The sequence below is a fragment of the Galeopterus variegatus genome, unplaced genomic scaffold (assembly GCF_000696425.1).
Source record: "Galeopterus variegatus unplaced genomic scaffold, G_variegatus-3.0.2 Scaffold5373, whole genome shotgun sequence".
In the NCBI taxonomy this organism is placed as follows: domain Eukaryota; kingdom Metazoa; phylum Chordata; class Mammalia; order Dermoptera; family Cynocephalidae; genus Galeopterus; species Galeopterus variegatus.
The window spans coordinates 128,457-149,926 of record NW_007731484.1 but is presented as its reverse complement, the minus strand read 5'-3'; the positions used below and the strand labels follow the sequence as shown (position 1 = coordinate 149,926).

General features: G+C 47.0%; 1 protein-coding gene across 1 annotated transcript in view; it reads left to right on the top strand.

Annotated features, from left to right (window-relative positions):
• Nucleotides 1-13,808: 13,808 nt before the first annotated feature.
• Nucleotides 13,809-21,470, top strand: part of AP2A2 (adaptor-related protein complex 2, alpha 2 subunit) — a 61,875-nt gene continuing 54,213 nt past the window's right edge. The window contains exon 1 of the mRNA XM_008589317.1: nucleotides 13,809-13,872. The gene's annotated coding sequence lies outside the window, so the exon portion shown is untranslated. The remainder of the gene's footprint in view (nucleotides 13,873-21,470) is intronic.

Genomic DNA, 21,470 nt, shown 5'->3' with positions numbered 1-21,470 from the left:
GTGACGGATCCCAACCTACAGCATAGCGGCCGCACCGGACGGGGCCGGGCAACGGGATCGCAACCCTCGGTGTTGCGCCCGCACCTCGCTCAGCCAGTGAGCGGGAACCGGTCTGTATGTGGGATCCGAACCCTTGGCGGGAGCGCCGCCACGCTCCCAAGTGGCGCACTGTAGCAGTGCGCCACCGGGCCGGCCCTTAAATTGATTTTTGAAGTCAGGGTGGGTCAATAAAGTTATGGTCATCCTTTCCCCTAAAGCTAATTCTTTATCTAAAAAACTTTAATATTTTTTGCTAGATCTGTTCCCAGCAAAGTGGGGTGGTTGAAGTTCTCCATAAGGCCCTCCCTGTGGATGGAAGTGCAGCATCAGGGAGCATGAACTGGGCTCGGTTCCTCTGTAGGAGAGCTCCCGACAGGCACCAGGGTGCACAGACTGTGATGCGTTTGTGCCTTCACAGCTGTGAGAGTGATACACTGATGGTGCACAGTGCAAGTCGCCACCTACCAGAGCATCTGTGGTAAATTTAGGACATAGTGTTGATTTGAACGTGTCAATCTGTGCACAGGTCATCTGTCATAGAGTCGTGCTGGATTGTCTTTGCAGCCCTACTGTGGACAGGCATGTCTGAATCCAGCACAGTGGTTTGCTCCTGTGAATTTCTACTTTGGAAGCTCCAGGGCATAGCACTCAGTGGCAGCCTTGCTCTGCTGAAGAACACTAGAGGTGTATGAAGGGCTCATGTTTGTGGCTCTTGTGCCAGGCACTGTTTTGAATGCTCATGCTTCCCCGTCCTCACGCTGGCACGGGGTTGGCGTTTCTGTCTCCATCACCAGACCAGGCTCGGAGGGTGTCACAGAGCCCGGCGTTTAGTCTGCGCAGTGTTTGGACCAGATGGTGCTGTGTGCTCCTGGCATGCACTTGCCCTCCAGGGTCTATGCGTCCATGTGCAGGGCATTTGGGCATTTGTGCGCATGTCTCATGGCTTCCCCTCAGGCACACCTGTTCCTTCTTGTGGGGCACCCTCTGGTCATTCTGTCCTGTCTCCTGCAGCCCCTCAGCCTCTGATTTGGTTTGCGTTGGTTGGCAGCCAGCATTCAGTAGTAGCAGATGAGGGGGGGGTCACCTAATCCGGTTACAGGGGTAAAGGAAGGATTTCTAGAAGGGTGATGGCCGGCTGGTTGGTTGAAGGGTTGGAGGGGAGGCAACAAGTAGAGGTAGTGAATGCTTGAGAACTAGGAGTGGGGGAGGCAGGCACGTTTGGGGGTCTGCCCTTAGGGCAGAAGTGGTAAACAGGTGGGCAGGGCCCAGACAGACAGGGTCTTGTGCTCAGGCCACACAAGGGTGTGGACATCACCCCCTGCACCTGGAGGAGACTTGGGCTCTGTGCAGGGGAGGCTGTGGTCAGATGAACTGAGGGAGCCAGCAGAGGCAGGGGAACCTCTAGCCTCAAACTTTGTGGAGTTGGGAATCCATTGCCTCACCAGGCAGTCTTCTCTCATCTTTTCCTTCTATTGTAAAATAAAGCAAAGGTAAGGAAAATCACATAAGGCACATTTCTAATGCCTACTGAGTTGTTACAAGGCAAACACCCTTGTAACTACCATGCAGGTCACCTTCCCAGAAGCCTGTTCATCCCACCCCAGCATAACCATGTTGCTGGGTTCCCATGTCTCTTACAGGTTTCTCACCCAAGGGCACATCCCAAACCCTAGGGGTTTAGTCTTGCCCATTTCTTTTTTTTTTTTAAAGATGACCGGTAAGGGGATCTTAACCCTTGGCTTGGTGTTGTCAGCACCACGCTCAGCCAGTGAGTGAACCGGTCATCCCTATATAGGATCCGAACCCGTGGCCTTGGTGTTATCAGCACCACACTCTCCCGAGTGAGCCACGGGCCGGCCCTTAGTCTTGCCCATTTCTAATTTTTTTAGTTAGTGGCTGGCCAGTACAGGGAATGCCTATTTCTAAATGTTTCTTGTTCTTTAATCCTCTTTTAATCTGTACTCTTTTTTTTTTCTTTTCCTTATACTGTGTCTGTTGAAGAGCTGAGGCTCTAGGGGATGTTCACCATGCTCCTTTGCTGTCTGGTAGCTGGGTCCAGTGGCCAGGTCAGATGTGGCTGCCCCAGACATGGCCACCCCCTTGGCCAGACTGAGGCGATGCTCTGCTGTTTCTTGTGGGCTCGTGGTATGTTGGTGGCTCTTTGTAAAGCTAGAGCTGTCCATGTTCCCTTCCCAGTTCCATTCATTCATTTGGGTTGAAAAATGGTGATATCCTAATTCTGTATTTTTTTTCCACTTTTTTGTTGGAATAGTTTTATAAACTGCCCCTTCCCTTCCTGTGCTATCTGGTTACCGAGGGGTACAGTTCGTGTAGGATGGCAGGACAGCTCCTTGGTTCTTCCCCTTTCTTTACCAATTTTCAAGATAAATTGTCCCTTGACATTCCCTGAAGGTGACCTGTTAGGATGTTTTTTTCATGTAATTTTGAACTCATGAGTTTAAACATCTCTGGCTCCTGAGAATTTCTTCATTTGGCTCTTGAGTTGTTTCCACATGGTCCTAGTGCTCTGTGGTCTTTGACAGCCTCCCTGCTGTGTGGTTAGTCATGTCCAAGCTCTTAGCTGCAGTTCCCTCGAAAGGAAAACCACAATATCCACAAGTCTTGTGTCCTGTCTATGAAAGAGAATATGGAAGAACAGTGCATTGGCCAGGCCCAGGTGTCCATGCAGGGCTGCGTGTGACATGCGGATGACAGGCCGAGTGGCCTGGCCTCAGGTCCTCCACTGAGCAGAGGCTGTTGGGACTGGCGTCCACCCTGGCAGGACAGGAACTCAGAGACAGGGAAAGGGGAGGTCTCGTAAAAGCAGACGGTCAGAGCTAGGCACCTCTGTGTGTGCACTCCTCACCTCGGACTGGAATCAGCCTTTCTCAGTGAAGCCCTTGTTTCTCTTAGTGAGAGGTGGCATTTCACAGCAACAGTCTGAGTTCCAGGGATGCTCAGCTGTTTCTGGGATGCGATCATGGACAAGCTTAGGAAGGATTCCTCAGGAGGCATTGTGGTACCTCCCACTGCAGGTCAGGCCTGCCAAGGTTTCTTATTTATCTATTTTGTTTACCTCTGTGTCTCCTTTCTTACACACTGGGGAGCTCACATGAACTGAGTTCAATTAGGCTGTCTCAGTGATCACTTAGAAACTTGATCCTAAGTTGCACCCACAACAGTCTTGGATATTACCACCATCAGTGTGATTTCTGAGGACGGCTCACCCCAGGCTCCCCTTGTAATGGTCATACTAGATACCGTCTGAGCACAAATCCATCACTGATGTGCTCCTCCTGAGGCTCACAGGTCCCCCAGAGAGGGCAGTGAGAGCATTGTCCTCTGGATTCTTATGTGTTGATAGAGTTTGTCTATGGTGTTTGTTATTTGAAGGTTAATTTTGTTGGATGTGAAGTTGTAGTGCTCTTTTACCTGCCTGTAATCCTGCCGACTGGGCCAATTGTCAAGCTAGGGCTGGGTCTGGAGCACACAGACCCCTCAAGCCTGTTGTCCAGACTGGGTCACAAACCCTTGACACACCAGGCTGGGTCACCAGACCCCTCACGTGTAGGTCTATGATAGGTAACCAGCAAACAGGTCCTTGGAAACTGTAGGTTGGAGAGCATGGCCTCATGGAGTGGATGCCCGAGGCAGTAGACACCAGCCAACTTGTGGTGCCCACATGTGCACTAACCACCCACACTCACAATTTGCTTACAAAGAATGCTCCGCACCACCCCCAACCAGACCCAAGACGAGGGGACCTGATTAAATTATTCTATTTTCCCAACAATCCACCCCTTCAGGGTCCCTCTGCTGTACAATCTATGCCTTCAAAATCTTCCACAATGTTCCCTTAGTGAGGATAAATGACCCTTACATTTACATAATCTATTGTTTGTTCAATATGCCTTAAGGCTTGTAGTTCTGTTCTTTTAACTGTTAGCCACATATGTCCGGTTAGTAGTCACCACTGGTGTGATTCTCCATGGGAATCCTGCAGTCATACTGATGGGCAGTTCAATGCATATTCAGTAGATGATCGCGCCAACATATGTATGTACCCAGTTGACTCTGGTGCAGTGCCTACAGCCAGAACACTATGGACGAAAAGATAGAAGAGTTATTGATAACAATAAGGGGAAGTTCTCACCCCTCTGATCAGATACATGCCAGTTTGCCATCCTGAGAAAGGATGGTTGCAGGCATAGGTATCTTACCTGGCTTATGATACCATACTTTATCTGTTAACACTGTTGGATCTGTAGGTTCTACATGTAACAGTATAGGGGAACTCATAATTGGCCATAATGATAATACAACTGTGCCCTTTGGAATAGAGTGCTTATCTATCCCAGGCCATGTTACCTTTACTTGAGGCCGGGTACTTGTCACTCAAGGTGAAACTTGCAAGTCTTCTTCTAATCCTTTCCCCAGGCCCTATTAGACCTACCCAGCATATATGGGGGGCTTTTATTCTTCAAGGCCATTCCCATTGTACTGTCTGTCCCTGTTGCAAACAGGTTGGGGCGGGTAAGAGAATATTTCTATTCTTGCCATATCCTGGCTTCAAAAGCTTATCTTTAGTAGTGACTTGCAGCTGTATAGGTGCTGCAGCTCAATGCAACAGAGCTTCCACTGGAGAGGGTCCACCCTTGTGGGGTCTCTCATTTAGAATTCTGACTGTGGGCCATAATCGCCGTGTCCACCCTTCAGGGATGGGGGTTGGGTAGATCGCCTTAGTCCCTTTTTTATTTTTTATTTTATTTTATTTTTTGTCCTTTTTTTGAGACCGGCCGCACTGCGCTCAGCCAGTGAGTGCTGTGAGTGCACCGGTCATCCCTATATAGGATCCGAACCCACAGCGGGAGCGCTGCTGCGCTCCCAGCGCTGCACTCTCCCGAGTGTGCCATGGGCTCGGCCCTTAGTCCCTTTTTTAAAAGTCCGTTGTATTGTTCAATCATTCCCGCTGCCAGGGGATGACATGGCACATGTAACTTCCACTGAATAGACAACTGGGAGGCCCACCTCTGAACCGCATGTCCAGTAAAATGAGTTCCATTATCACTCTCTATAACTACAGGCCGAACATACAGAGCAGTAAGGCTATTCAGTGCCTTCACAGTGTTTACTTGGTTTGGGACCTTACAAGGCCATACAAACAGAAGACCAGTAGCCGTATCAACAGCTGTAAAGATGTATCTGAAATTCTCTGACCTTGGCAGTGGTCTGACAAAGTCCACTTGCCATCAAGTCAGGGGCACCCTTCCTTGAGTTATTTGCCCATCTGTATGGGGCATCCGCCAGGGGTGTGGACTTTCTTGAGCATACACTGGACAAGCACGACGGGCATTCACTACATCTTCCCATTTTATAGGCAAGGCTCATCTTTGAGCCTCCATGCACATGATTTTACTGCCAGCATGCTGCATTCATTGATGTAACCACTGGGCTACATCAGTAGCTGGAACTCTCTCCAGCCATCTTACCTTAGCCAAGGCATTGGCTTCATCATTTCCTGGACTGGCTAAAAGGGAAGTGTCCTGTGACATGGAAAAGAGTTACTTCTTTCTCATGTCCTAATTCCCATAACTCTTGCCACATGCCTTGTCCCCAGGGGGTTGGTGGCCTACCATCCACCGTTGATACTTCCAAGTAGAAACCCAAAGGGTTAAACCTTTGTACATAGCCCACCTGTTGGTATAGATGGTTAATGGCCCAGGCTCATTTTTTATCACCATCCATACTGCTCTCAATTCAGCCCATTGACTGCTTTGCCCTGTACCGTTTTCATACCACATGGTATCTGTTAAGGGCTGTACAGCAACAGCTGTCCATGGTGCTGAAGTTCATATGCTAGAGCCATCTGTATACCAAGCTTGCTCTCTGATTGGTCCCTGTCCCTCATGGAAAGGTGTAGCCTCCACCTCCATGGGTAATGGTTGAGTCAAAGTTTCCTTCACAACCTCTACTAGGCCTAGCACAATTTGCAGCTCTTTGGACAGAGGACTCGTTGACACAGTGCTCCTTTTTAGACCAAGTGGGAGTCTGAGCTACACCCGTTTTAGGACTGGTTGGCCACACGTGCAGCCAACCTTGTATGGGGTATGTCGTTCTTACTAGGACTTTGGCAATTCCTGTGATAGCTTCAGTGGCTATCAAGGCAGAATACACAGCTGCTAATTGCTTTTCTATTAGAGAATAGCATACTTCAGCACCCTTCCAGAGCTGAGGCCAGAATCCTACAGGTGTGCAGAATGAGTCCTGCCTCTGCCACAAACCCCATCCTAACCACTCCTGGGTTATATGTATGTCTAACTCAAATGGCTTAGTGGGATCAGCCACTTGTAAAGCCTGTACTTGCTGTATTGCCCTTTTTGTAGCCCGGTAAACTTCTACTTCCTCAGTCCAATCCCAGAGGGCTCCTTTCTTTGTTAATGCATATACTGGGTGTGCCATTTGGGCCATATGGGGTACAAAAGCTTTGCAATAGCCCAAAAGTCCCAAATATGTCTGTAGCTGAGCTACAGTTGTGGGTCAAGGGTATGCCTGTATCTTATCAATAATAGCTTCTGGGATGACTCTTGTCTTACCCGACCAGACCACTCCCAGGATTTTGACTGACAGCCCAGGTCCTTGCACTTTGGCTGTGTTCACGGCTCACCCACATTGTTCCAAGTGATTTAGCAGCATTGGAGCTTCCTGGGTTAAATCTGCAAGAGAATCAGAGGTTAGGAACACGTCATCAATGTAGTGAAACATTGTAACCATGCTGGGCCTAGTGCACTTGGCTAGGTCCCCAGCCACCAAACCAGGACAGATGGTTGGGCTGTGCAGATAACCTTGGGGCAATACTTGAAAGGTCCACTGTCTTCCTTCCCAGGTGAAGACAAACTGATCTTGGCTATCAGCCGAGATTGGAATAGAGAAAAAAGCATTTGCAAGGTCCAATACATAATGATAAGTTCCCAGCTGAGTCATCAGCCTTTCCATCAAGTCGTGAACTAAAGGCACAGCTGCATGCAAAGGAGGCACTACTTTGTTCAGTTCTCGATAATCTACAGTCATTCTCCAGGTACCATTGGGCTTTTTCACTGGCCATACCAGAGCATTAAATGGGCTATGAACTGGACAAATAATGCCAACTTTCTCTAATCCCAATATAGTGGCACTTATCTCTGCATGTTGTCCTGGTAGGTGATAGTGCTTTACATTAACTACATGTCTTGGCTTGGGTAACACCTGTTGGTGATGTTTAGCATATCCTCATAACACAGGCTTTACTGTCCATATTCACAGTCGAAACTCTCCAACTGTCGTTTGCAGGTGCAAACCATAAGGTACATCCATACCCAAGATGTATTCAGCTACAGGAGATATATATACAGTACATATGTGAGGAGGTAATCTTCCTATACCCAATGGCAGTGACACAGCTTTGACCTTAGTAGTGTGTCCTCCATAGCCATCTATATGAACATCTATATGCCCCTGGAAACTTGTCTGGATTGCCATATATCATGCTGCATTCTGCACCTGTATCCACCAGTGCCAAAACATGCTGCACATTAGTCCTCGACCAATATATTGCCAATTCAACATGAGGCCTCTGGTCCTCACCTGCCCCCAAAAGATGAGGACCTTGGCCTGCTCCCTAGTCAAAATGGAACAGTTCATCCGCCTCCTCGGGAAGCAACCAAAAAATCTTTTGAATGCACTGAGTGTACCTTGCTACCTGTTTCCAGACGTTTGGTGAAATGCCGTTCAGGGCGCAATTGCTGCTACAAGGCAAACAGGACTGCATTTGGCTGCCAGTCAATTTTCTATCAACACCTGCTTCAAACAAGTCAAGCCAAATCTGCTTATGGCTAATCTTGCTTGGTCCCTTTGGGATAAAATCTGGAGCATTTCTTGGGGGTTTGGTCTTAGCCACCTTTCAGACCCCTTTTGCTTGTCTGCTATACCTACTTCACCCAAGCCGACTGTCATGGTCATTACTTCACGTATAGGACGACCAGTGTATGGGTCCAGTATGGCCATCAGTGACCCAAAGGACGTTGATGGGGCATTTTGCAGCACTATGTCTCTCATGCTGCCTGTAAAGTTTTAATTGTCCAGGCCAGGAGTGCTCACATTAAACATGGACTGCCGCATTCCCAGCTCCTGAATGATTTGGACCAGCTCAGCATATGTTTGCCATTTACTCACAATCTTGGGCAGTTCTCCAGCATTTGCCCACATGGTTCAGGCAGCTGCATTCACCCAGTCCATCAAGGAGTGATTACCTGACCCTTGTGCATACCTGCAGCTATTCTGCAGCTGCTGCCTCAGGCACAAGTGTGTGGTGATGGAGGCCAATTTCTCCATCTCCTCACCAGAGCACATCACACTATCCATCCCTACGTCCCATAACTGCAACAGCCAAGCAGTCAGGGTCTCCCCATGTTTTTGCCTGAACTGTCTCCTCAAGTCAACCAGTTCAACCTAGGTATATGGAAAATAGGTGGTGAACTGGGTCACCTGTGGATCACCTACTGGTTGTCTGTCCGGTCTCATAGGCTGCTCGTGTTTCAATTTCTCGTGCACAGCAGGTCGTGCCTGGAGATGCACGGTTTCCCTCAACTCAACACTGGGTTGGTCGTCTTCCCTGGTGTGAGAGGCAGGACTGACCAGTCACTGCACGTCATCCTCCAGGTCATTTATCCGTGCTTCCAACAACTCTGCTTTCTGCTGCAAATCTCGATCAGTTTTCAGCATAGTGAGCAGTACTCAGGCTCCGGTCAGCAGAAAAGTGGCCACTGGCCAACATGTGCTCAAGGATAGCCACTTTTCCTGCCCTTCCCAAGGAGTTTTCTGTTGTAATGCCTGGTCTATGCTGCCTTGCAGTACAGTGTGCAGCAACCAGATCCCGGTCAACAGGAAGGTGGCCATAGGGCAGAACATATTCAAAAGTAGCCACGTTTCCTCCTTCTTCCAAGGGCTTTCGGCTCCTGTACCTGCTCAGAATCCTGTCGCAGACTATGCCAATTGTCGGCCTCTTTTACCTGCCCGTAATCCTGCAGACTGGGCCAATTGTCAAGCTAGGGCTGGGTCTGGAGCTCACAGACCCCTCAAGCCTGTTGTCCAGATTGGGTCACAAACTCTTGACACACCAGGTTGGGTCCCCTGACCCCTCACACACCAGGCTGGGTCACCAGACCCCTCACATGCCGGTCTATGAGCTAGGTAACCAGAAAACAGGTCCTTGGAAGCTGTAGGTTGGAGAGCATGGCTGAGGGGAGCAGATGCCCGAGGCAGTAGACACCAGCCAAATTGCGCGCTGCACATGCGCACTAACTCCACCCCATTTGCTTGCAAAGAATGCCCCGCATCACCCCCAACCAGACCTAAGGCAAGGAGACCTGATTAAATTATTCTGTTTTCCCAACAAAAGTGCTCGCATATGTGAAGCGTGTCGCACCTATCTACTGATGTCAGGCCCTGCCCACGTCTGCTGGTCCTGGATTTCTTTCTCACATAAGCTGCTTACTCTTTTTTTCTAGATGTCCAAAGGATTTTTTTCTCTTTTCTTTGAAGTTCAGTAATTTTAGAATATGTGTTGGTATGTGTCATTTGGGGTTGGTATTCCTAGGTATGTGGTGTGGTTTTTTTAAATATGTGGTTTTAAATCTTATTTCGCTTAATTTCAGGAAAGCTTCCTCACGTGACAGGTCTTTTGGCTGTTCCGCTGCATCCTCGGTCATCTTCGGGGCTCTGACTGCCTGTGTGCTGTTGCTTTTACAGCCCTCAGTATTGCTACTTCCTCTTGGGTCCTTTATCTCATTCTTCATTTCTTTCTTATTTAAACAGGTCTCTTTCTTTTCATCCTCTATTTCTCTCAACACTCTGTTGTATTTATTTGTTCTTGTATTCCTTCTAGTTCATTCTTAATTTCTTAAACGATCTTTTGTTTCTGATTTCCTGATATCTGTTATCTAATAGCTTGAGTTGTTTTAATGGATTTTTAAAGTGTCTAGTATATTTTTCTCAATGTTTTTCAGCTTATTTTGAAATGGCTCTGGTTTTGATTTGTTCTGTGGGATGTCTTTCTGAGGAGCTTTGGTTGTTCACAGGGATGTTATTCTGCTGCTTGTTCTCTCTTATAGTCCTTTGTGTGGAATTTGATCTCAGTACTTTTTTTTTTTTTTTTTAAAGATGACTGGTAAGGGGATCTTAACCCTTGACTTGGTGTTGTCAGCACCACGCTCTCCCAAGTGAGTTAACTGGCCATCCCTATATAGGGATCCGAACCTGTGGCCTTGGTGTTATCAGCACCGCACTCTCCCGAGTGAGCCACGGGCCAGCCCTGACCTCAGTATTTTCTCATTGCTTATTTCTATGTGAAATTAATTTTCCCTAATTGTCAGAGGAGGTGCATTCAGGGTGGCTCTCCTACATCTAGTGCTCCTTCCTCCGTTGTTTTCATGGAGCTGCTTTAGGAGGCCCCTGGCTCTGTGTTCCTGTGCTGTTGGGGTGGACCCCAGCCCCAACAGCCTCTGCTCAGTGGGGGACCTGTTGTCCATGTGTCACACGCAGCCCTTTGTGGACACCTGAGTCTGCCCAATGCGCTGTTTTTCCATCTTCTCTCTCACAGACAGGACACCCTGAGGTCTTGTGGCTTTGGTGGTTTTTCCTTTTGAGGGAACTGGCTCAGAGAAGTTGGAGAGCGAATCTGAGGCTGCTCTTGGATTTCAGCTGCATGTGCCCTGCCCCAAAGCCCACTCTTGTCCCCACACTCTGTGCTCCTGCTGGGGAGCCCTGACCCAGCCTTATTGAAAAAAGTGTGTGTTTGTGTGTATGCGCGTATATGTGTGTATACGTGCATGTGTGTATGTGTGTGTGTTATAAATTGGCCATAAAAAAAGCTGTGAATGAGAAGTTATAGATTTTTGCTTCCCACTTTTGTTAGAGGGAATGTGGTTTAACTACTTCTGCTTCTTCTGATGGTTACCTTTCTAAGCTATGTGCTTTTAGTTTTATTTTGTGATTTAATAATCTTAGATAAAATCTGTAGATTCCCCATATGAAAGTTGATTAGGTCATTTAACATTATTTCCCCTTCCTACTGCCTCTCAGTGTTTTTATTATTTCTGCTTTAGACCTGACCCCTTTGGATTCTGGACTATGTAACTTTTTCCATTCAAAGTGATCTCTTTTCCTGGTGTTTGGGCAGGTGAACTAAAGTGCACATACCAGAGAGAATGCAAGGCCCCCTTTTGTGCCAACAAGCACAGATTTGTGTACATCCGTGAGAAGTGCACATGTACACAAACACACTGCCCCTGCCCCCAGGCATGCACACACAGGCACACCCAGGCACACAGAGATGTGTGCACAGGCACACACAGGCATACACAGACACGTGTGCACAGGCACACCTAGGCGCATAGAGACGTGGGCACAGGCACACCTGGGCGTGCATACATAGGCACACACAGTCACACAGGCATGTACAGGCAGACATGCACAGGCTGGCATGCATAGGCAGGCGCGTGTGGCCTCCTGGGCAGAATGCTTCATCTGTGTTCAGCCCAGGCTATTTGATGTGGCCTGCGGTCATTGCAGGTATGTGGCGGAAGCTCCCAAGGTGTTTTCATGATCTTTTCAGCCAGGTTTAAAAAAATCTATTTCAGCAAAGCTATTACATTTTAAGAAAAGTTTCAGAAAAAAGTTTGCCCTCGCTGGCCCGTTAGCTTGGTTGGTTAGAGCACGCTGTTGTATCACCAAGGTCAAGGGTTCAAATCTCCTTACCAGCCTGCCTCAAAAAAAAAAAAAAAAGTTTTTTTTGCCCTTAATCTGCCACCCTGGGGCATCAGGCTGCTGGCTGCTCTGCTTCTTCATGGAGCCTTCAGCTGGTCAGCCGTTATACAGAGAAGGGCCTGAGATGCGGTTGCCTGCCCAAGGGTCACTGCTCTGAATGGCTTTCCTGCACCAGGTTGGAGTAGGAAGAGAGAGGAATTTGGCAGGTGGTTTGGGTGTCTCCATATCTGGTTTAAGGTTCCCTGAGTGCTGGAGCTATTGTTTTAGCATCTGCCCACAGCCCCGGAACAGTGGCTGGGTGTGGGGCCCTTGCATGGGTTCTCTCCTTTCCTGTCCTGACCTACTATTTGTTTGGAGTTTTCTAGGGTAGGATTGGCTCAAAAAAAATGTCCCTTTAATTCAGCAAATATTAAGCCATATTCGTTAGGAAATATGTATTGGCAGATAAGCGATCTTCCTGGAGTATTCTAGAGGAGGGCAGTTGTGTTGCTGGAGAAGGTGAGATAGGTTTTGGGAGCACTGGCCAAGTCAGGTCCTCAAGGCTGGGGAGGGCAGGGTGGGCCCAGTGTCCTGGGGATCCATGAGCACTGGCCAGTGGGGCTGCTTGTGCAGTGTTCTGATGTGGGCAGGCTGCTGCAGGGGCCGTTTACTCCCACTGGAGACATAACCCATAAATGAAGGACTCACTTGAGAGGCCCTCGTTGGTAGCAATATTGGTGCTTTCAAGGAGTAACTTACACTCACACAGACTCACCTTATCCTGTGTGATGAATAGTGTTGGGCTCTTTCTGTTGCTTATGACAGAATACCTGGATTTGGTAATTGATAAGAAAATAACATTTACTGCTTACAGTTTGGGAGGCTGGGAAGGGCAAGGTCAAGGGGGGCATATCTGGTGAGGTCTTCCGGCTGGGGGCTCTCTGCAGAGTCCCGTGGTGATGCAGGGTGTCACCCAGCGAGGGCTGAGCAAGAGCACATGCTAACACACTTCTTCCTTTCCCTGTAAAGCCCCCAGTCTACTACCCAATAACCCATTAACTCATTAGCCCATTGACCCACGAATGGATTAATCCACTCATGAGGGCATAGTCCTCACTATCCAATCACCTTTCAAATGCCATTTTTGGGACGAAGCTTTAACTTAGCTTTGGAGGGGACAAACATTCAAGCCATCGCAAATAGTGTCTTGTGTTTTTATGTGTGTGTTAAACATGTCTGGTCCTAGTGAAGTCACTCGTGCTCTCTAAGCCTCAGTTTTCACATCTAGTCTAGGTGGAGTTAAACTGTATATGGTGTCTCTATTCAGTGCCTCCCACGTTGTGTACACATGTGTCTGTCGCATGGAGGCCACTTTAGTGATAGAGTTAGTGACTGTTATGTACCTAAGGCACCTTCTTTCTCTTTTTTTGTAAAGTGGAGAATTCCCAGACTTCACCAGATATTATAAGAGTGGACATACCAGATTTTGTAGGTTGGTCAATTTCGTAAGGAGAGGATGTTGGAAGCCAATGGATTTAAAACTGTATACTTTTATTGTCTGTGGCAGTTAAAGTCAATTTTAGGAGTGGAGTATTATTAGCTGGTGGTGATTTATTGCAGGAAACATTCAGCAGGTATTTTGAGTGTCTTCCAGTTCCAGAACCTGGTAAAAGGTAGAATCAAAGTGGGCTGCAGGGCACCTCTCTGGGTAGACCAGGTGCTTCCCTGTGGGGCATCTGTGGACCTTTGTGTTGTCCTAGGCTTTGCATGGCTCCTGCCGCTGGCTCTGGGTTGGAGGCAAATTGCTTCTTTCCTTGGGTTCTTCTGCCTTAAAAAAAAAAAGGCTGAGCTGGAGACTGCAGGGCCTCGTTCCACTCCTTGACACAGGGATTCTGCCTTTAGTGCTGAGTGTGGTCTTATCAGGGAAACGGTGTTTCTTTAGGGATCAGTTACAATAAGAATGCCTTTGTGTTTTCCTTTTTTTAGGCAAAAGTAAAGAAGCAGAAATAAAGAGGATAAACAAGGAACTGGCAAATATTAGATCAAAATTTAAAGGTAAGTGTGCTTAACCTTGTCCATGAAATGTTCTGTTGTAAATTTTATATAGTAAGGATCTAATCTTTTAATACCATTTTTTTCACCCCAAACCGAAGTTAAGTTCTCAGTTAGTACAGTTACTGTCATGGCTCTGTCGGAATTAAAAAATGTTTAAAATCAAGCCATTGGTTACTCTGGAGTTGTTTGAAGGGTGTGTGTTGAATTAGTGAGGCCCCTCCTGGTCATTGGGCCTTTTCTTGGGGTTGGGACAGCACAGTCTAGTGTCTGGTGGTGCTGCTCAGCCATGGACTGGGGGTGTTAGCCAGAGGGCCCGAGGCTTTGGGGACTCAAAGGATGAACATTAAATAACAGGAAATGCTCTTCTTAAGGCCTCTAGTTATTTGTTTGAAGTATTGTCAAGTAATCTAAGGTAATCTAAGCACTTCCTGTGTTGGAGTGTTAATGAGTAACTTTCCATGTGACAATAAGCAGGGACCTGACCCACTGGAGGCAGACGCCTCTGTAAGCCAGTTTGTAGAATGGGTGCCTTTCCTGAACGTCCTAACTCTCAGTTTTAGGACACTGGGGCTGGCTGGTTAGCTCAGTTGGTTAGAGCGCAGCCTTATAACACCAAGGTCACAGGTTTGGATCCTTGTACTGGCCAGCCACCAAAAAAGGAAAAAAAAAAAAGATCAGTTATAGGACATTTGTGAAAGCCTAGTTAATCCTTACTTTTTCAGTTAATTTTTACAGGTTTGAGACCTGGCTCAAGTCTCTGAGCATACTTTGGCCACAACGGAGAGTAGCTGAAATTGACCAAAAACAGTGAGGAGAGGAGAGGGCTAGGACTGAACCCTGAGGTACTGGAGGGACAGCCCTGGGGACTTCTAGAGTTTCTTGGCATTGGTGCTTTTTGGTGGCTTGAGGATGGATATCTTGTATTTTCAGGTGATGCAAAAACTAGTGGGATTTAAGTTGTTACTAATGGGTACATGCTCTATTGAGCTCTAAGAAAAGTGTTAAGTTTTAATATTTTAAAACAAGGCCCAAGGATCCTCCAGGTATATGAAACTCCTGAAATTGTATGTGAAAGAGTTTGCTTATATATATATATTTGTGTGTGTGTGTGGGGGGGGGCAGGGGGCACGTCTAATTGCTTTGTAAAGAGAGGGAATATCACGGGGTAGTTCCGAGCAGGGTCTTCTGACTGTCTCCAGGTTACGTCCCTGCTCTTGTTAGCTGTGTTACCTTGGGCGTGTTACCTCTGAGTCTCTTTTCTCAGCTGGAAAGTGGGGATACTAATTATCTCAAGCTGGATTCTGTAGGATGCAGACCGTGAGATGGTGTTGCATACAAAAGCTTTATTAGAAGTAACACCAGTGGAAAGTAGAGGGAGGACTCAGAGTTGGATGGAGGTGGGGAGGCACCAGACAGCAATATTGATCTCAGACTGTCACCCTCGCCCATGCAGGAGCTTTGGGGCACGGATTGCCTGTTGGAGGAGTCTGGCTTTGGGTTGAGGTGGGTGGGCCTTCGTCTCACCCCTTGCTCAGCCTGGGCTCCAAAGCTGAGGGAGGCAGACCCTGATGAAATTAACCCCGTCAGCCAGCCACACACTCGTAGAGGCTCCAGGCTGTGTGTGCTGTTCTAATGTGTCTGTATGAGAAAATACACAACTTGCCTGATAGAAAGTGAGCACTTTATGAATGTCCATCCGTGTTTTGTTATGAAAAGAGCTCAGGCCCTCACAAAGTGGTAAAGATTACATTTGAATGTGAGATTTTATAGAATAATAATCTAATTTGTCGACCTGTAACTTTAAGATTAAAGACTTTGTTAAGCTATTAAATTCACAAACTGTCTGTATAAATGTTGTGGGACTAAAGCCTTTGTTACTTCTGCCTTCATGCCTCCCTAAAGCTGAGCCATCCTATATAGGGAAGGAGGTTTCCTTTTATTTATTAACCATTTGGCATTTATTGAGTATGTATATACGCACTGTAGCAGTGCGCCACTGGGCCGGCCCATATATACTTTCAGTAGTACCAAAAGATGCAAAAGAAAATCTAGCCCTTATCCTCAAGAAATGTCAGTCTGGGGCTCTCCTTCCAGTTATGTGAATTAGGTGACTTCTGTCTGTGCCATCCAGGAGAAATATAGTATAGGCCACATTCCTGAGTCTAGATTTTCTAGTATTCTTATTGAAAAAAGTGAAACGAAGCAGATGAAAGGAACTTTAATGATATATTTTATTTAGCCCAATGTACCTAAAATATCATTGCGATATGGAGTCAGTGAAAAAATTACTGAAATATTTTACATGTTTTATCATACCAAGTTTTCAAAATCTGGCATGTATTTTATACTTAGAGCACATCTCAGTTTGGACCACCACATTTCAAGTGGTCAGTAACCATGTGTGGCCAGAGGCCTCCATGTTGGACACTGCAGATTTAGACCAACCCTTCCTGTATTAGTCCATTTTCTGTTGCTTATAACAGATACTAGGTAGTTTATAAAGGAATGAAATTTATTTCTTATAGTTTCAGAGGCTGGGAAACCCAAAGTCCAGGGAGCACATCTGGTGAGGGCCTTCTTCTTAGTGGGACTCTCTACAGGGTCCCAGGTTGACCAGGTGTCACATGGCTAGAACAGGCTGAGCAAGAAAGCTGACCTCACTTGCTCTCCTTTTGAAGCCACTGGAAGCACACCCATGACTCCATGAGTGGATCAGTCCATTCACAGGGCACCATCCTTCACCTTTGAAACACCGTAATTGGATTTCCTGTCCTCTTAACACTGTTACTGTGGGGATTATTTCCAGTACATGAACTTCTTGGGGACATGTTTAACCCATAGCACTTCCACTGAAAACAATTTAAAAAGATAAGACATCAGGGTTAAGGATTCAGATCCCTGTACCAGCCAGCTGTGCAAAAAAACCAAAAAAAACAAAAAAACATAGCATTAAAAAAAATCTTCAAAGCATTAAAGAGTAACAGGGAAAAAGTATAATTACTAAGCCATACCTTGGAGAAGGCAAGAACCCACTTAAGCAACTATGGTAACTTGAGAGCATTTGCTAATCCCAAAGAAACACACAAAACTGAGCTATGTTTTTGGTGACCTTTGAAGGTCTAGAGCAGTAGTTATCAATCAGGGCGATTTTGCCCCACCCCTGACTCCCTCCTGCCCCCAAGATATTTAGCAATACCAGGAGACATTACTGGTTGTCACAACTGGGGAAGGGGGGGGATCTACTGATATCTAGCAGGTAGAGGCCGGGAGGCTGCTGAACACCCAACATAGAACAGTCCCCACACCAAAGAATTATCTGGCCGAAGATGTCAGTAGTTATGAGGTTGAGGAGCTCTGGTCTACAGGGAAAAAAGTCAAAGCTGTCCAGAACTGGAGACCGCCTTCCACTTTAAACTGAGACCCACCCCTCACAAAAGGCAGTACCCCCAGGGCAAGAGTGGACTGGCAGTAACCAAGTCCTCCCCAGGCCTGCAGCTGGGCTTCTGGACATCTGCTGCTCCAAGCAACCTCAAACTCCCTACTTGGTTGTGGTGAGGAGAAACAAACCTCCCTGGAGGGGGATGCTGTAATCATAGGTGTCAGATGATTCCTCCAGCTGATTCTTCAAATATAACGTCCAGCATATGGTCAGCAATAACCAGGCACACAGAGAAACAGGACATTATGAGGAATCTCCAGCAGAGGCCACTGACACGGAATCACAGAGACCTGTGATACCAGATTCAGATCAGGACAAATAACAGGTTTACCAGGGTTTAAATAAATAAAAGACAAACTTGAAAATCTGAGCAGGATCCTTGGAAAGTATAAAAAGTTACATAGCAGATTCTAGAACTGAAATGTGCAGTAACCGAAATGAACTCAATGGATGGATATAATGCCAGTTTAGAGAGATTTAGTGTTCTGAAAGATAGGTCAGAAAAAAGCTCTCTTGAGAATAGCCAGAGCAAGTAGAAAAGCAGAAGAGTGGGTGGGAGACATCGGGGTAGAGTGAGGAGGTGGGAAAGGGGCGATGATGTGACAGGCAGTGTTTAATTAAAGAGAACCTTTAAGAATTCACAAAACAAACACAGAATAAATAAAAAGAGACCTACTCTTAGATATGTTATTGCGAAATGCAGAAATCTGAAGACAGAAAGTTTAAAAGTAGCCAGAGGGGAAGGATGGACATCTGCAAGGAGCAGCGGTGACAATGGAAAGCAGGAGCAGCAGAATGCTCTCCCCAGTGCTGAGGAACCAACAGCCTGCCGAGGAGTCCACACCCAGCAAAACATCCCTTAGCATGAAGCTAAAACAGGCCTTTTCACAACAGAAATGGAGAGAATTTCCCACCGCAAGTCCTGTGTAAAAGGAAACTCTAAAGGGTGTTAATCCCAGGTGAAATTGTAAAGAAAAATAATTCCAGATGAGAGTCAGAGATGTAGAAAAGAATGAAAAAGAAAGTGGTAGATGTGTAGGTAAATTTAACTGATCGTTGTTCAATAATGTCTTGTGGAGTTTCAAATGCATATAGAAATAAAATACATAACAACAAACAGACAAAAGGTGATGAAACTTGAGAAGTCTGGTGAGCTAGAAAGTTGAATCTCTAGGGCCGGCCCGTGGCTCGCTTGGGAGAGTGTGGTGCTGATAACACCAAGGCCAGGGGTTTGGATCCCTATATAGGGATGGCCGGTTGCTCACTTGGGAGAGCATGGTGCTGACAACACCAAGTCAGTGGTTAAGATCCCCTTACCGGTCATCTTTTTATTTTTTTTATTTTTATTTTTATTTTTTTTCCTTTTTTTGTCTTTTTTCGTGACCGGCAACGGATCGCAACCCTCAGTGTCGCGCCCCTACCGGACTGGGACCAGCAACGCGATCGCAACCCTCAGTGTTGTGCCCACACCTCGCTCAGCCAGTGAGCGGCCAGTCTGTATGTGGGATCCGAACCCTCGGCGGGAGCGCTGCTGCGCTCCCAAGCAGCGCACTGTAGCAGTGCACCACCGGGCCGCCCCGACCGGTCATCTTTTTAAAAAAGAGAAAGTTGGGGCCGGCCCGGTGGTGCACTGCTGTAGTGCGCCGCTTGGGAAGCGCGGTGGTGCTCCCGCCGAGGGTTCGGATCCCACATACAGACCGGTTCCCGCTCACTGGCTGAGCGAGGCGCGGGAGCAACACCGAGGGTTGCGATCCCGTTGCTGGTCCCGGTCTGGTACGGGGGCGACACTGAGGGTTGCGATCCGTTGCCGGACACAGAAAAAGACAAAAAGGAAAAAAAAAAAAAAAAGAGAAAGTTGGATCTCTAATTTAAAAACTTGCCATCAATCCCTTCCCACAACCAGGCACACCGCGCCAGCGCCTTGGGGCCTGCCTGGGGACCCGAAGTATGGAGAAGAGGACCGGACCCCCAGCCCATAACCAGACACACGATGCCTGGTGACTCAAGGCATGGAAAAAGGGACTGGACCCCCCTCCCACAACCAGGCACACTGTGCCAGCGCCTCAGGGCCCATCCAGGGACCCAAGGCATGGAGTTGGGGACCAGACACACCCCACAACCAGGCACACTGCCAGTGGCAAGGAGCATGCCAAAAACATCACCTCCATGTGGGTGGCCCACCGCAGCCACCACAATAACCATGGCTGCCGTGAAAGCAGCTAAAAACCACAATTACGACACAGATGGTCTACCAACCACTGGAGTGCATTGACAAAAGGAGAGTCACCAGCAGAGACCAATGAAAAGAAGAGGATGTCTCTCTCCACAAAGCCCATTTCAGAGTGACGGAAGAAGCCTCTGCTCTGATAACATTGGGGGACTTGATCACAACTCTCAGCATCGGACAGATCATCTAGGCCACAAATCAGCAGAGTAACCATTACTCTTTCAGAAGGAGAGAAGAAATCTAGGGTCATTAGAGGGGGGAGGAGGATGAAGAGGGGGATGGGGAGAGGTTGGACAAGGGGCATAAAGAATAATTATGATTTGTAACAATATATATGCTAGTAATATTGATTTGATCAACATATCTCAATGTTGAACCCCCAAAATATGTATAATCAATTTTGATTCAATAAATAATATAAAAATAAATAAATAAATAAATAAAAACTTGCCATCAAGGAAGCTGTAGGTCCAGGTGGCTTCTCTGTGATTTTATTTGAGGAACGAGGCTGGGCTTGGTCATGTGACTAGGCTTGTGGAGTGGGCAGAAGTGTCGTGTGCCAGTTCCAAACCTGAGCCAAAGGAGAATTTCTGGTTTCCCTGTGCCTCTGGGGGACCTTCCTGCCTCCACCAGGAGAACATGCTCTGGCTGGCCACAGGGACAGGTGGAGAGGCACTTGGGGCAGGCCTCGCCAGGTAAGCCCAGTCAGGCCTATCGAGGTCAGTGAGCCTCAGTGGACCTGCAGGCTTGTGAGCAAGGATCAGCGCTTGTTGTGCAGACCGTTACATTTTGGGTGGCATGTAGTTATTATCACGTTGACTGGCATAGTCTCAACCTTGAAATCTTTAGAAAACAACTGTTGTGTTTTCATACTCTGTAGAGACATGGTAATTTCTTATGACTGATCATCTTCAGGTGTTTATCACACATTAATTTTATAAATAACTACTGGTGTTTACTAGATTCTAGGCATTGGGGATACAAAGATGAATTTAAAAATTCATCGTTTCTTCCCATAACTAGCTTGTGTTATTGTAGGCACAGAAAGACTTAAGAAAACACAGCTTTTCACCGAGGAACTGTCACGGCTCACGTGCACGGGGCTCCTTCCACCATCCTCCTGTGGAGCCTCCTGTTGACCACTTGCACTGGTGCCCACCGTTTTGTTGATGTTCTTTCATCTTTTGCTCCTTTTTTTCCCTGGAATATTTTGACAGAATAAATTTACCAGCTTTATGAAATGTAATTTATTCACAATAAAATTCATCCATTTTCAGTGTGCAGTTTGGATTTTGACAAGTGCATGCAGCCACGCAGCCACCACCACAATCCAGATACAGGTCATTTCACTCAGCACTTACACAATCTCCCCGACCCCAGCAGCCACTGACCTGCTCTTGGTCCCTCTAGCTTTGCCATTTCTAAAAGTTTACAGAAAAGGAATCATGAAGGAGTCAAAACTTCTCTGCCTCATCGTAGACTCGCTCGTGCTATGTTTGTCAGTTTATCAGTGATCGGTCCCTTTTAAGGCTGGGTGCTGTATGTGCTGTTTATCTACTTACCAGCTGATAGACATTCAGGTTGTTTCCAGTTGTTGGCTGGTAGGAGTAAAGCATTTGTGAACAAATCTTTGTGTGGACGCATGTTTTCATCATGCTTGGGTAGATACCTAGGAGTGGAATGGTGGGGTCGTATGGAAGGTCTCCGAGAGTACTTCAGAGAGTTCATGGATTCATATTATCTTTTTTATCTTTTTTTTTTTTTGGCAGCTGAACAGTATTGGGATCCAAACCCTTGACCGTGGTGTTGTAACACTGTGCTCTAACCAATATCTTTTAATTCTGTTTTTCAGTGAACTTTTTTTTTTTTTTTTTTTGTCTTTTGTCTTTTTCCGTGTCCGGCAACGGATCGCAACCCCCAGTGTTGCCCCCG